The sequence below is a fragment of the Macaca mulatta genome, chromosome 14 (assembly GCF_049350105.2).
Source record: "Macaca mulatta isolate MMU2019108-1 chromosome 14, T2T-MMU8v2.0, whole genome shotgun sequence".
Classification (NCBI taxonomy): Eukaryota; Metazoa; Chordata; class Mammalia; order Primates; family Cercopithecidae; genus Macaca; species Macaca mulatta.
In genome coordinates this window covers 247,669-258,924 of record NC_133419.1, presented here as the reverse complement: position 1 = coordinate 258,924, position 11,256 = coordinate 247,669, and the positions used below count along the sequence as shown (strand labels likewise).

The window sequence follows — 11,256 nt, the reverse complement described above, 5'->3', positions numbered from 1 at the left end:
TCCAGCACTTTGGGAGCTGAGGCTGGAGAATCGCTTGAGCCGGGAGTTCAAGACCAGCCTGGGCATCATGACGAGATCCCACAAAAATTAGCCAGGTGTGGTGGTGTGCACCTACAGTCTCTGCTACTGGGGAGTCGGAGGTGGGGGGATCGCTTGAACCCAGGAGGTTAAGGCTGCAGTGAGCAGTGATCATACCACCACACTCCAGCCTGGAAGACAGAGCAAGACCTTGTCTCAAAAATAAAACAAAATTTTCATTCATGAAGGTTCACTCTGTTGTCCAGTTTCAAGGTTTTGATTGTCATGTATCAACCATTACAGTATCATACATAATAGTTTTACCATTCTAAGAAATTCTTCTGCCCTTCCCCTATTCATTTCATCCCCAGGCCCCTGTGCCTCTGGTCTCTGTAGTTTTACTTTCTCCAGAATGTGATACTGTTGGAATTGTAGAGCGTGCAGCCTTTTCAGACTAGCTTCTTTCTCTTAGCCATATGCACATATGGGTCAGCCATGTTTCTTTGTAACTTGATAGCTCTTATTTATTGCTGAGCAATATTTCATTATATGAATGTTCTAAACAGTTTATCCATTCACTGTTTCTTTTTATTTTTTCTTTTCTTTCCTTTTTTTTTGGACAGAGTTTCGCTCTTGTGGCCCAGGCTGGAGTGTAGTGGTGTGATCTCGGCTCACTGCCTGCTGGGTTCGAGCGATTCTCCTGCCTCAGCCTACTGAGTAGCTGGGATTACAGGCACCCGCCACCACGCCTGGCTGATTTTTTTTTTTTCTTTTTTTTTTTTTCTTTTTTTTTGAGACGGAGTCTTGCGCCGTCACCCAGGCTGGAGTGCAGTGGCTGGATCTCAGCTCACTGCAAGCTCCGCCTCCCGGGTTCACACCATTCTCCTGCCTCAGCCTCCCGAGTAGCTGGGACTACAGGCGTCCGCCACCTCGCCCGGCTAGTTTTTTGTATTTTTTTTTTTTAGTAGAGACGGGGTTTCACCATGTTAACCAGGATGGTCTCGATCTCCTGACCTCGTGATCCGCCCGTCTCGGCCTCCCAAAGTGCTGGGATTACAGGCTTGAGCCACCGCGCCCGGCTGATTTTGTATTTTCCATGTTGGTCAGGCTGGTCTCGAACTCCCGAACTCAGGTGATCCACCCACCTCGGTCTCCCAAAGTGCTGGGATTACAGGCATGAGCCCCTGCGCCCAGCCCAGAACCAAATTTTTAATTTTAATAAAGTCCAACTAATTTCTTTTTTTTTTTTTTGAGACGGAGTCTGGCTCTGTCGCCCAGGCTGGAGTGCAGTGGCCCAATCTCAGCTCACTGCAAGCTCCGCCTCCCAGATTTACGCCATTCTCCTGCCTCAGCCTCCTGAGTAGCTGGGACTACAGGCGCCCGCCATCTCGCCCGGCTAGTTTTTTGTATTTTTTAGTAGAGACAGGGTTTCACCGTGTTAGCCAGGATGGTCTCGATCTCCTGACCTCATGATCCGCCCGTCCTGGCCTCCCAAAGTGCTGGGATTACAGGCTTGAGCCACTGTGCCCGGCCTAAATTTCTTTCATGGATGCTCATGATGTATCTAAAAAACTCATTGCTAAATCTAAGCTCACCTAAATTATCTCCTATGTTATCATCTAGTTTTATAGTCTTGCATTTTACATTTAGATCTGTGATCCATTTTGAGTTAATTTTTGTGATAAGTGTAAGGTCTGTGTCTAGATTCATCTTTCTGTATATGGATGTCCAATTGTTCCACCACAATTTGTTGAAAAGGTTATCATTCTTTATTGAATTTCCTTTGTTCCTTTCTCAAAGATCAGTTGACTATATTTGTATGGACCTATTTCTGGGCTCCCAATTCTGTTCCATTGATCTATTTGTCTCTTATTTTGCTGATACCAGGCTGTTTTGATGACTATAGCTTTACAGTAAGTCATGCAGTGTCAGTCCTCTAACTTTATTAATTTTTTTAGTATGATACTGGCTATTCTGAGTGTTTGAGTTTCCATAGAAACTTTGGAATCGGTTTGTCAGTAGCCACAAAACAACTGGCTGGAATTTTGATTGGGATTGTATTGAATCTATGATCGAATTGGGAAGAACTGATATCCCAACAATATTAAATTCCTATCAACCAACGCAAACTATCTCACCATTTATTTAGATCTTAGATTTCTTTCATCAAAGTTTTGTAGCTGTTCTCGTGTGGTTCCTGTACATATTTTGTTACATTTATACCTAGATATTTCATTTTTGTGGTGCTAACGTAACTGTATTGAGATTTAAATGCTGAATTCCCATTGTTCATTGCTAGTACATAGGAGGCAACTGACTCTTGTGTATTACTTTGTATCATACAGTCTTGCTATAATCACTTATCAGTTCCAGGAGTTTTATAGATAATTATTTGGGATTTCCTACACAGATAGTCATGTCTTCTGTGAACAAAGACAGTTTTACTTCTTCCTTCCCAACCTATACACATTTTATTCCTTTTCCTGTATTATTTCATCAAGCTGGGTTTCCAGTACGATGCTGAATAGGAATGGTGAGAGCAGATGGCCTTGTCTTGCTCTTTCTCTTAGGGCACAGTATCTACAGTCTCACCAGTAAGTGTGATGTCAGTTGCACATTTTTGGGTAGATGAATTTTATCAAGTTGAAGTAATTTTCTTGTCTTCTCTTTCTTTTTTTTTTTTTCTTTTTTTTTTTTTTTGAGACAGAGTCTTGCTCTGTCGCCCAGGCTGGAGTGCAGTGGCACGATCTCGGCTCACTGCAAGCTCTGCCTCCTGGGTTCATGCCATTCTCCTGCCTAAACCTCCCGAGTAGCTGGGACTACAGGTGCCCGCCACCACGCCTGGCTGATTTTTCGTATTTTTAGTAGAGACGGGGTTTCACCGTGTTAGCCAGGATGGTCTCGATCTCCTGACCTCATGATCCACTCACTTCGGCATCCCAAAGTGCTGGGATTACAGGCGTGAGCCACCACACCCGGCCTACCAGCGCCATCTTGTCTGCTCCTTACTGTACACATGGCTGCCAAAGGGAAGGGAAGATGGAACTGTCATTTTGATCATGCCTAGTCCCAGGTAGCCTTTTCCTATTGGCATAGCTGTCAGTATTCACCTGTTCAAACTTCCAGCTTGCTTGTCTATGTCTGCAGCTGGATTTTTCCAGCTGCTCTTTGTTAGAAAAGAAAATGATTTGGGGGCTGCTTTTCATTAAAAGGAAAACCTTACCAAGGACTTCTTTACCCTCACTGCCTGCCTAAATAATTTCTTTTTAACTCCTATATCGTCACTCAGTCACCCAGGCTGGAGTGCAGTGGTGCCAACACAGCTCACTGCAGCCTCGACCTCCTGAGTTCAAGCAATTCTCCCATCTCAGCCTCCTGAGTAGCTGGGACTAGAGGCACATGCCACCAGCCCCTACCACACCCAGCTAATTGTTGTATTTTTCACTGAGACAGGGTCTCCCTATGTTGACCAGGCTGGTCTCTAACTCTGGTCTCAAACGATCCTCCCACAGAGCTGGGATTACAGGTGCACACCACCGCTCCAGCAACGGAGGCCGCACATGCTCAGCGTGTGAGGCTGCCCTGTGGCTTGGGTCAAAGCAATGCACCGGGTCCCAAACAAGTTCAACCACAAATCCCCACTGGAGCAGCTGTGTCCTGGGGAGGGCGGCCTTTCGATGCCTCTCCATTGGGGATGGGGATGCCTTCTGGCCACACTGCCTATAATAATTGCCCCTGAACCTCCTCCGTGTCCTCCGTTGGGCTCCCAGGGTGGGGCCGACTCGTGGCTCCAGGCAGCAGGGTGAGGGATGTTCACTGGCAGCGGGACAACGGCCAGGACCCCAGCCCTAGGTCAGCAGGCCTGGGAGGCCCCCATGCGTAACGGGCCGGGTTGGGGAACCGCCTGAGTCTCTTCCTGGGTGTTAGGAGGAGCCCCCCCGGCTGTGTCTGGGTTAATGCCACCGTGGGGACCTGGGAAAGGAGGCCGAGGATCACTGGGGATGCAACCCGGGTGCCCCTGTGTGACTCACAGGGCGGCAGAGTCGGTCTCCCCGAGCAGGACAAATGCGCGGGGGCAGGGGGCTCCCAGCCTGCCAGAGTGTGTGACCTGCAGTCGGGGGCCCGGCCGAGGAGTGGGTTCAGCCCCGGGTAGAGCTGCTGGGAGAGGCCTCGCTGTGGGCCCTGAGTCCTGGTGGCCGGGCCTGTGGCCCCCATGCAGGCAGCCGAGCGGGTGAGGGTGACCCGGGGTGATCGCGCCCACCGCGGGCTCCCGGAGCGGCGCCTGTGAGTTTGCTGCGCGCTGAGCCCCTGGACGCCCGCGCGGTGGCGGGAGGTTTGTTTTGCGCCTCCTCCAGACGCGGTGGCTCCCGGCACCGACATTCCCCTGGGCAGGGCCCGCTCCTGGGTCCCCACGGCGCCCCCAGGCCTGGCCCTGACCCTCCTCTGGTCCCTCCCTGGGATGCGCACCAGCCCCTCCTTCTCCCTCGGCGCCCCCCGCGGCCTCCCCCTCTCCCCCGGGTGCCCCTGTCTTGCCAGGCCTAGCCCGGTGCTTCCAGGCCTTTCCATTCCCCCGTGCTGTTGGCTTAGGGTTTGGGTTTTCCCTGCGGCACCTGAGGCTCCGCCAGGTCTTCCCCGCCCTGCGCGCCCTCCCGGCCTCCTCTTCCAGGGGTGGGTGGGCTCAGGGGCTCCGGGGTCCACGCCGCCTGCGTGGCTCCAGCGCCCTGGGCACCGCCCTGCGCTCTGTTGGAAGAACGAGACCGGGGCCCCGGGCTGCTGGGGTCCGACCCTGCGTCTCCGCGGGGTCCCCTCCATCCGACCCCGGCGAACCGGGACAGCGCAGCGGAAGCACAAACTCCCGCTCGGGCCTGATGTGGGCTTCGGTTTGACCAGAAATGCTCGGGGGACCATCAGGACCGGAGTCCGTCGAAATCTGGGTTCGGCGTCCCGGACCCCGGCGTCCCGGGGGGCTAACGGGTTGGGGGGCGAAGGCCGCGGCGCCTCCTCAGGAGCGACCCCCGCCCCGCGGGCCCCGTTTCGCCCCTCCCGGAGGGCGCGTTTTGCCGGCACGGCCACCAGGTGGTGCCGCAGGGCCCCGAACGGCCGGGAGGCGCGCGCAGGGCCGGGCTCGGGTCCTCTCGCCGGAGGGGCGGGGCCGGGGGCGGGGCCGGGCTCGGGTCCTCTCGCCGGAGGGGCGGGGCGGGGCCGGGGCGGAGCGGCTCCGAGCATCTGGGGGGCGGGTTTGCCGGGGGCCGCGCTTGCGCGGTGGGAAGGTCCGGGGCGTGCCAGGGGTCCCAGGAAGGGGGGGACGGACAGGGGATGCCGCGCCCTGGCAGCGTCCGAACCCGCCCCCGCCCCCGCCCCCGCCCCCCAGGCACTTTCTCCGTTTCCCCGAAGTGACGACCGCGCCTGGGCCGGAAGCGGGGAGGGGCCGCCTCGTGGGAGCGCGGGCGGGCAGAGCCCTTTGTGTTCGGGGCGGGACGGGCTGGGTGCGGGGAGACCCCCTGCGCCCTGGCCCTGCTGAGGAGGAGGGGGCTCTAGACGGGCGGGACGCTCCTCCGAGCGCTGCGTGTCTGGGGGCTCGAAACGCAGACCCGCCCCCCACCTTTGGAACGTCCTCCCCCCTCCTCCCATCCCTGGGGAGCAGCTGGGAGCGCCCCACACCCATCCGTCCCGGGCCGCGTGTTCAGGGTTGTTTTCCTCGGTCTGGGAAACGCCCCGCCCCGCTCGGTTCCGGGCCGTCGGTTCGGGGGTGTTTTCCTGGCACAGCCCTGGGAGGCCTCCCCGGCGCCGAGGGCAGCCAGTGTCGGGGCAGAGTTCTTGTCCGGGAAGATGTGCCCCGGGCTGGGCTCCTGCCGCCACCCACTGCGTGGCACGGGTCCCCCGGTCCTCCGGGCTTCCTGTGGGAGCTGGGGCTTGGGAAGCCGCCGCAGAAGCGGTTCCCTTGGCCACCTCCTTGCCAGAGAAGTCAGCCGTCCTTGCTTCTGACCCAGGGGCTCTGTCTTCTGATGGCCTCCGGGGAACTGTGGCCGGTTCACCCCCTAGGTGGTGAAGCTAGTCATTTGAACCAGAGCAACTCCATCTTGATTAGGAGCTGGGTAAAATGAGGCTGAAATCCACTGGGCTGCATTTTCCTAGACGGTGGAAGCTCAGATCCTGCCCGTTTGTGCACGGGAAGAACCCACCAGACTCCTGAAGTCCACCTCAGCTCCCTTCCCCGAGCTCCAGGCCCAGCCTACAGTTCCCTCCGCCCCTTAGACCCCAGGCCTGGACCGCAATTAAACTAACTCCCTGTGTTTTGAGCCCCCTGTGCCCTTCGTACCCTGTTTGCTACCCAAATTGTTCTTAACCCCGTTATTCAGGGCATGCGATAGTGTGGGCGGAGGATTACCCAGGTGCGGAGGCAAGAGACTGAAGGCACAAACTGTTTCAGTATAATAAAGAAAATAGAGTAAGAACAGTCAGAATACAAATTAGATATGGAGATGATCATGAACATTATCAATAGTATAAACATTATTAATCAGCTTTTATCATGGACATTATCAATCAGCATGGGCATTATTAATCATTAACTTTTAATATTACTCTTTCTTGCATTACTCATATAACCAAGGAATAACCGGTGGGTATAGGGTCAGGTGCTGAAGGGACATGGTGAGAAGTGACCTAGAAGGCAAGAGATGAGCCCTCTGTCACGCCCGCATAAGGGCCGCCTGAGGGCTCCTTGGTCAAGCGGTAACACCAGTACCTGGAGAGGCACCCGTTACTTAGCAGACCGCGAAAGGGAGTCTCCTTTCGTTGGAGGAGTCAGGGAACGCTCTGCTCCACCAGCTTCTTGTGGGAGGCTGGATATTATCCAGGCCTGTGTGTAGTCATCCGGAGGCCTAAACCCCTCCCTGTGGTGCTGTGCTTCAGTGGTCACACTCCTCGTCCACTTTCATGTTCCTCCCGTACTCTTGGTTCCTCTTTGAAGTTCGTAGAAGGTAACGATAGAAGAAATAAAGTCTTTGATCTTTTTTTTTTTTTTTTTTTTGAGATGGAGGCTCACTGTGTTGCCCAGTGACACAATCTTGGCTCATTGCAAGCTTCACCCCCTGGGTTCATGCCATTCTCCTGCCTCAGCCTCCCAAGTAGCTGGGACTACAGACGCTCACGACCACGCCCGGCTAATTGTTTGTATTTTTAGTAGAGACAGGGTTTCACCGTGTTAGCCAGCATGGTCTCGATCTCCTGACCTCATGATCCACCCACCTCGGCCTCCCAAAGTGCTGGGATTACAGGCGTGAGCCACCAAGCCCGGCCGTCTTTGATCTTTCTTATAAGTGCACAGAAGAAAACGCTGACGTATGCTGCCTTCCGTCTCTGCTTCGGCTGCCTATAAGGAAGGGCCCCCGTCCTATGATCATGTGACTTGCGTGACCTTATCAATGACTTGGACGACTCACCCTCCTTACCCTAACCCCTTGTCTTGTATGCAGTAAATATCAGCGCGCCCAGCCATTCAGGGCCATTACCGGTCTCCGCATCTTGGTGGTAGTGGTCCCCTGGGCCCAGCTGTTTTCTCTTCATCTCTTTGTCTTGTGTATTTATTTCTTACGATCTCTCCACACATGGTGAGAACACCCGCCAAGCCCCGTGGGGTTGGACTCAAATGATAGAAGTCAGGCTTTTAATCAAACGCAAGCAATTCAGAATGCCAAATTAAGATCTATACCCTTTCCCAAATCCAGTATCGTAGGAGAAATTATGGTACAATAATTAATCCCCCTCCTCCCGCCAAGCTAAACCTCAGAGAAGTTGAAGTTCTAAAGTTCAAGTCCAGAAATACTGGGAAGGAAAAAAACAAAACCAAAAAAACCCAGGAAACAAATATCAGGGAAAAACCCAGAATCTCGTCATGAAAATAGTGTCCGGTTGCTCTGTTTCTGCTTGGCAGCTCACAGCTTGTGTTTCACCCCGGCCTCTGGGGCCAGCTCCGTTCCTGGCCTGAGGCCGACTCCTTGGCACAGTCCACACAGTTGGGCCAGGCTTCCTGCCCTGGAAACCAGTTGGGGTTTCTCCATAGGAACATGCCTGGGCAGACACAGGGCTTTGCTGGTTCTCCTGCAGTAAGTCTGAGATGAAACGGGTGTTTTGCTTTAACAAACAAACAAAAAAAACAAAAGCCAAAAAACAAAAACAAAACTGGGTTTTGATGTGTTTAGAAAGAGACCTTTCTGAGCGTCTTTTGCTCTGTGGCCTGGGTGCGCGGTGCCGCCCACCAATAGCAGCTGGGCTGGGCCTTCTGCTCCCAGCCTGGGGGGGCCTTTCGGCCCCTGTAGAGGTAAAGTAACACCCGAAGTCTCTTTTCTTTAAAAAGTGCAGAGTCGCTGGGGGAATGTGAGTTTCATATCATTACCCGTGGAGGGTGTCCAGGTTCTTGGCGTCTTGAACAAAGAACTGGACAAAACATACAAAGGAAGGAAGGAATGAGGAGATTTACTGGAAATGAAAGCACACACCACAGCATGGGAGCCGTCAGAGCGTGGGGCTCAAGGGCCCCGTTCCAGAATTTTGGGGAGTTTAAATACCTTCTAGAAGATTCCATTGGTTACTTGGTGTACGCCCTATGTAAATGGAGAGGATGAAGTAAAGTTACAAAGTTATTGACTGGGTGTAGGCCTTATGGAGGATGAAATAAAGTTACAGAGTCATTTACTGGGCGCAGGCCCTATGGAGAGGCTATTTCCTGTCATACCTGAGGTGTGAGTCGGTCTTACGTTCCCTGTCTCCAGGCCTCGTTTTCCTGCCTCACTAGCACCAGGCCCACAGCCACACAATGGGGAAAACGGACTCCACGTGCCTCCAAGGTGAACACCCTGGTCTCAGGAGCAGAGACCTAGCGGCGTCCCAGGGAGAGTGGAGAGACAGCGAGAGAAATGTTCTGGCTGGTCCAGAGGGCGAAACAGCAGAGACTGTTCTGTAAGAGGCGTGTGAACCGGAGCAACTCCATCTTGATGAGGAGCTGGGCAAGACGAGGCTGAGACCTACTGGGCTGCATCCCCAGGTGGTTAAGGCGTTCTAAGGCACAGGATGACACAAGAGGTTGGCAATAGCCACAGGTCACAAAGACCTTGCTGATAAAACAGTTTGGAGTAAGGAAGCCGGACAAATTCCTCCAAAACCAAGATGGTGACGAGAGTGACCTCTGGCTGTCCTCAGTGCTACACTCCCACCAGTTCCCTGACAGTTCACAAATGCCATGGCAACGTCAGGAGGTTACTCTACACGGTCTAAAAGAGGAGGCAAGAATTATCCGCCCCTTGTTTAGCGTATCATCAAGAAATAACCGAAAAAATGAGCAGCCAGCAGCTCTCGGGGCCCCTCTGTCTACGGAGTAGCCAATCTTTATTACTTCACTTTCCTAATAAACTTGCTTTCACTTTAGGGACTCGCCCTGATTTCTTTCTCACACGAGATCCAGGAACCCTCTCTCGGGTCTGGATCGGGACCCCTTTCTTGTAACATCTTTCTGGCGACCACAGAAGAAAAACCCCAGACCCAAAAGCTAACTTTGGGTAGGCGGTGGGGCCCAGTGACGTATTTCTGGCGACCACAGGAGGGGCCACGGTGCAGAAACCCAAGACCTAGAGGCTAACTTTGGGTAAGGGGTGGGGTCCGGGCACATCTTTCTGTCGAGCCCTGAAGGGACAACACTGAGGAGGAGCCCCCAACCCAAAGGAAACAGACTCAGCCCTGATCGGACGACTCTGGGTGAGTGGTGGAGTAGCCGGGAAAGGATGGGATTGGGTGAGGGGCCAAGGCCGACAGCGCAAAAGGCCACTCTTAGTAAGAGGCAAGGATGCTTGGCCCACCTGGGGTTAGAGGCCCCCCCGTTCTAAGATTTAGGGGCTTAGAGGCCCCTCTCAGTAGAGTCCCTCTGGGAAAAGTCCCTCCCGGCTGAGAACGGGTTCGGCCCCAGGGGACGTTAGCGGCTATTCTCTTTGGGGTTAATCTGCCTGGCACTCTTTGCTGACGGCCGTGGGTGACGGGGTTAGGCACGGACAGGATCGTGGGACGTGGGAGCTTTTTCCTTCCCGAAGAGGCAAACTTGAGAGCTGATGGGACGGCGGGAAAAAGTCCTTCCCAACAGCAGCCGTGGAGCTCCTCAGTGTCCTGCAGTGGGCGGGCCTTTCTCTGGCCTCCCTGAGCCTTTGCCTTCCCCACCCTGCTACAGGCAATGCTTTTCTCTCTCTCCTTTCCCGTTTTTATCTTTTCCATCCCTCAGGACGGCCGTCTTGCCCAGAGAACGCGTGTTGAAACTCCTGGCTGGAGGTTGGATTAACGATGACGGGGGCAAGTTTGAGCCTTGCCAGTGTGATACTGGGTGCCAAGCAGAGTGGCTGCTGTCTACGTTTTCTCACACGGAGTTTGCTCTGGCCAGAACGGAAAGAGCAACTTTCCTTTGTGTTGCGGCTTGGCCCGCAGGGCTGTGGTGCCGCCAGTTGTAAGGGAGGAGACCACCCCTCATATTGTCTTATGCCCAATTTCTGCCTCCAAAGAAAGAAGTAAAAACTAAAAGGCAGAAATGAAATCCACAGGCAGACAGCCCGGCGTCACACCCTGGGCCTGGTAGTTACAGATCGATCCCTGATCTAATCGGTTCTGTTATCTATAGATTCCAGGCATTGTGTAGAAAAGCACCGTGAAAATCCCTGTCCTGTTCTGTTCCGTTCTGATTACCGGTGCGTGCAGCCCCCAGTCACGTACCCCCTGTTCACGCAATCGATCACGGCCCTCTCACGCACCCCCTTAGAGTTGTGAGCCTTTAAAAGGGACAGGAATTGCCCACTCGGGGAGCTCAGTTGTTGGAGACGTGAGTCTTGCCGAAGCTCCCGGCCGAATAAAGCCCTTCCTTCTGTGACTGGGTGTCTGAGGGGTTTTGTCTGCGGCTTGTGCGGCTACAGTTGGGTCACTGGGTCCCCCGGGGGAAGGGAAACCAGAAGCCTGTCATGCTGGCAAAAGTGTAAGAATTACTCACCAGTCAGACTCCTGGCCTCTGTGTGTGTGTGTGCGTGTGTGTGGTGTGTGTGGGGTGTGGTGTGTGGTGTGTGTGTGGTGTGTATGGTGTGTGTGGTGTGTGTGGTGTGTGTCTGATGTGTGGTGTGTGTGGTGTGTGTGTGCATGTGTGTGGTGTGGGTGTGGTGTGTGTGTGGTGTGGGTGTGGTGTGTGTGTGGTGTGGGTGTGGTGTGTGTGTG

At 54.1% G+C, this 11,256-nt stretch overlaps 1 long non-coding RNA gene across 1 annotated transcript; it reads left to right on the top strand.

The window, feature by feature from the left end:
• Nucleotides 1–8,710: 8,710 nt before the first annotated feature.
• LOC144334015 (uncharacterized) lies at nt 8,711–10,921 on the top strand. The gene is made up of 2 exons (XR_013403349.1): nt 8,711–9,771; nt 10,286–10,921. It is a non-coding gene; the product is annotated as an uncharacterized LOC144334015 (long non-coding RNA).
• The last annotated feature ends 335 nt before the right edge of the window (nt 10,922–11,256 follow it).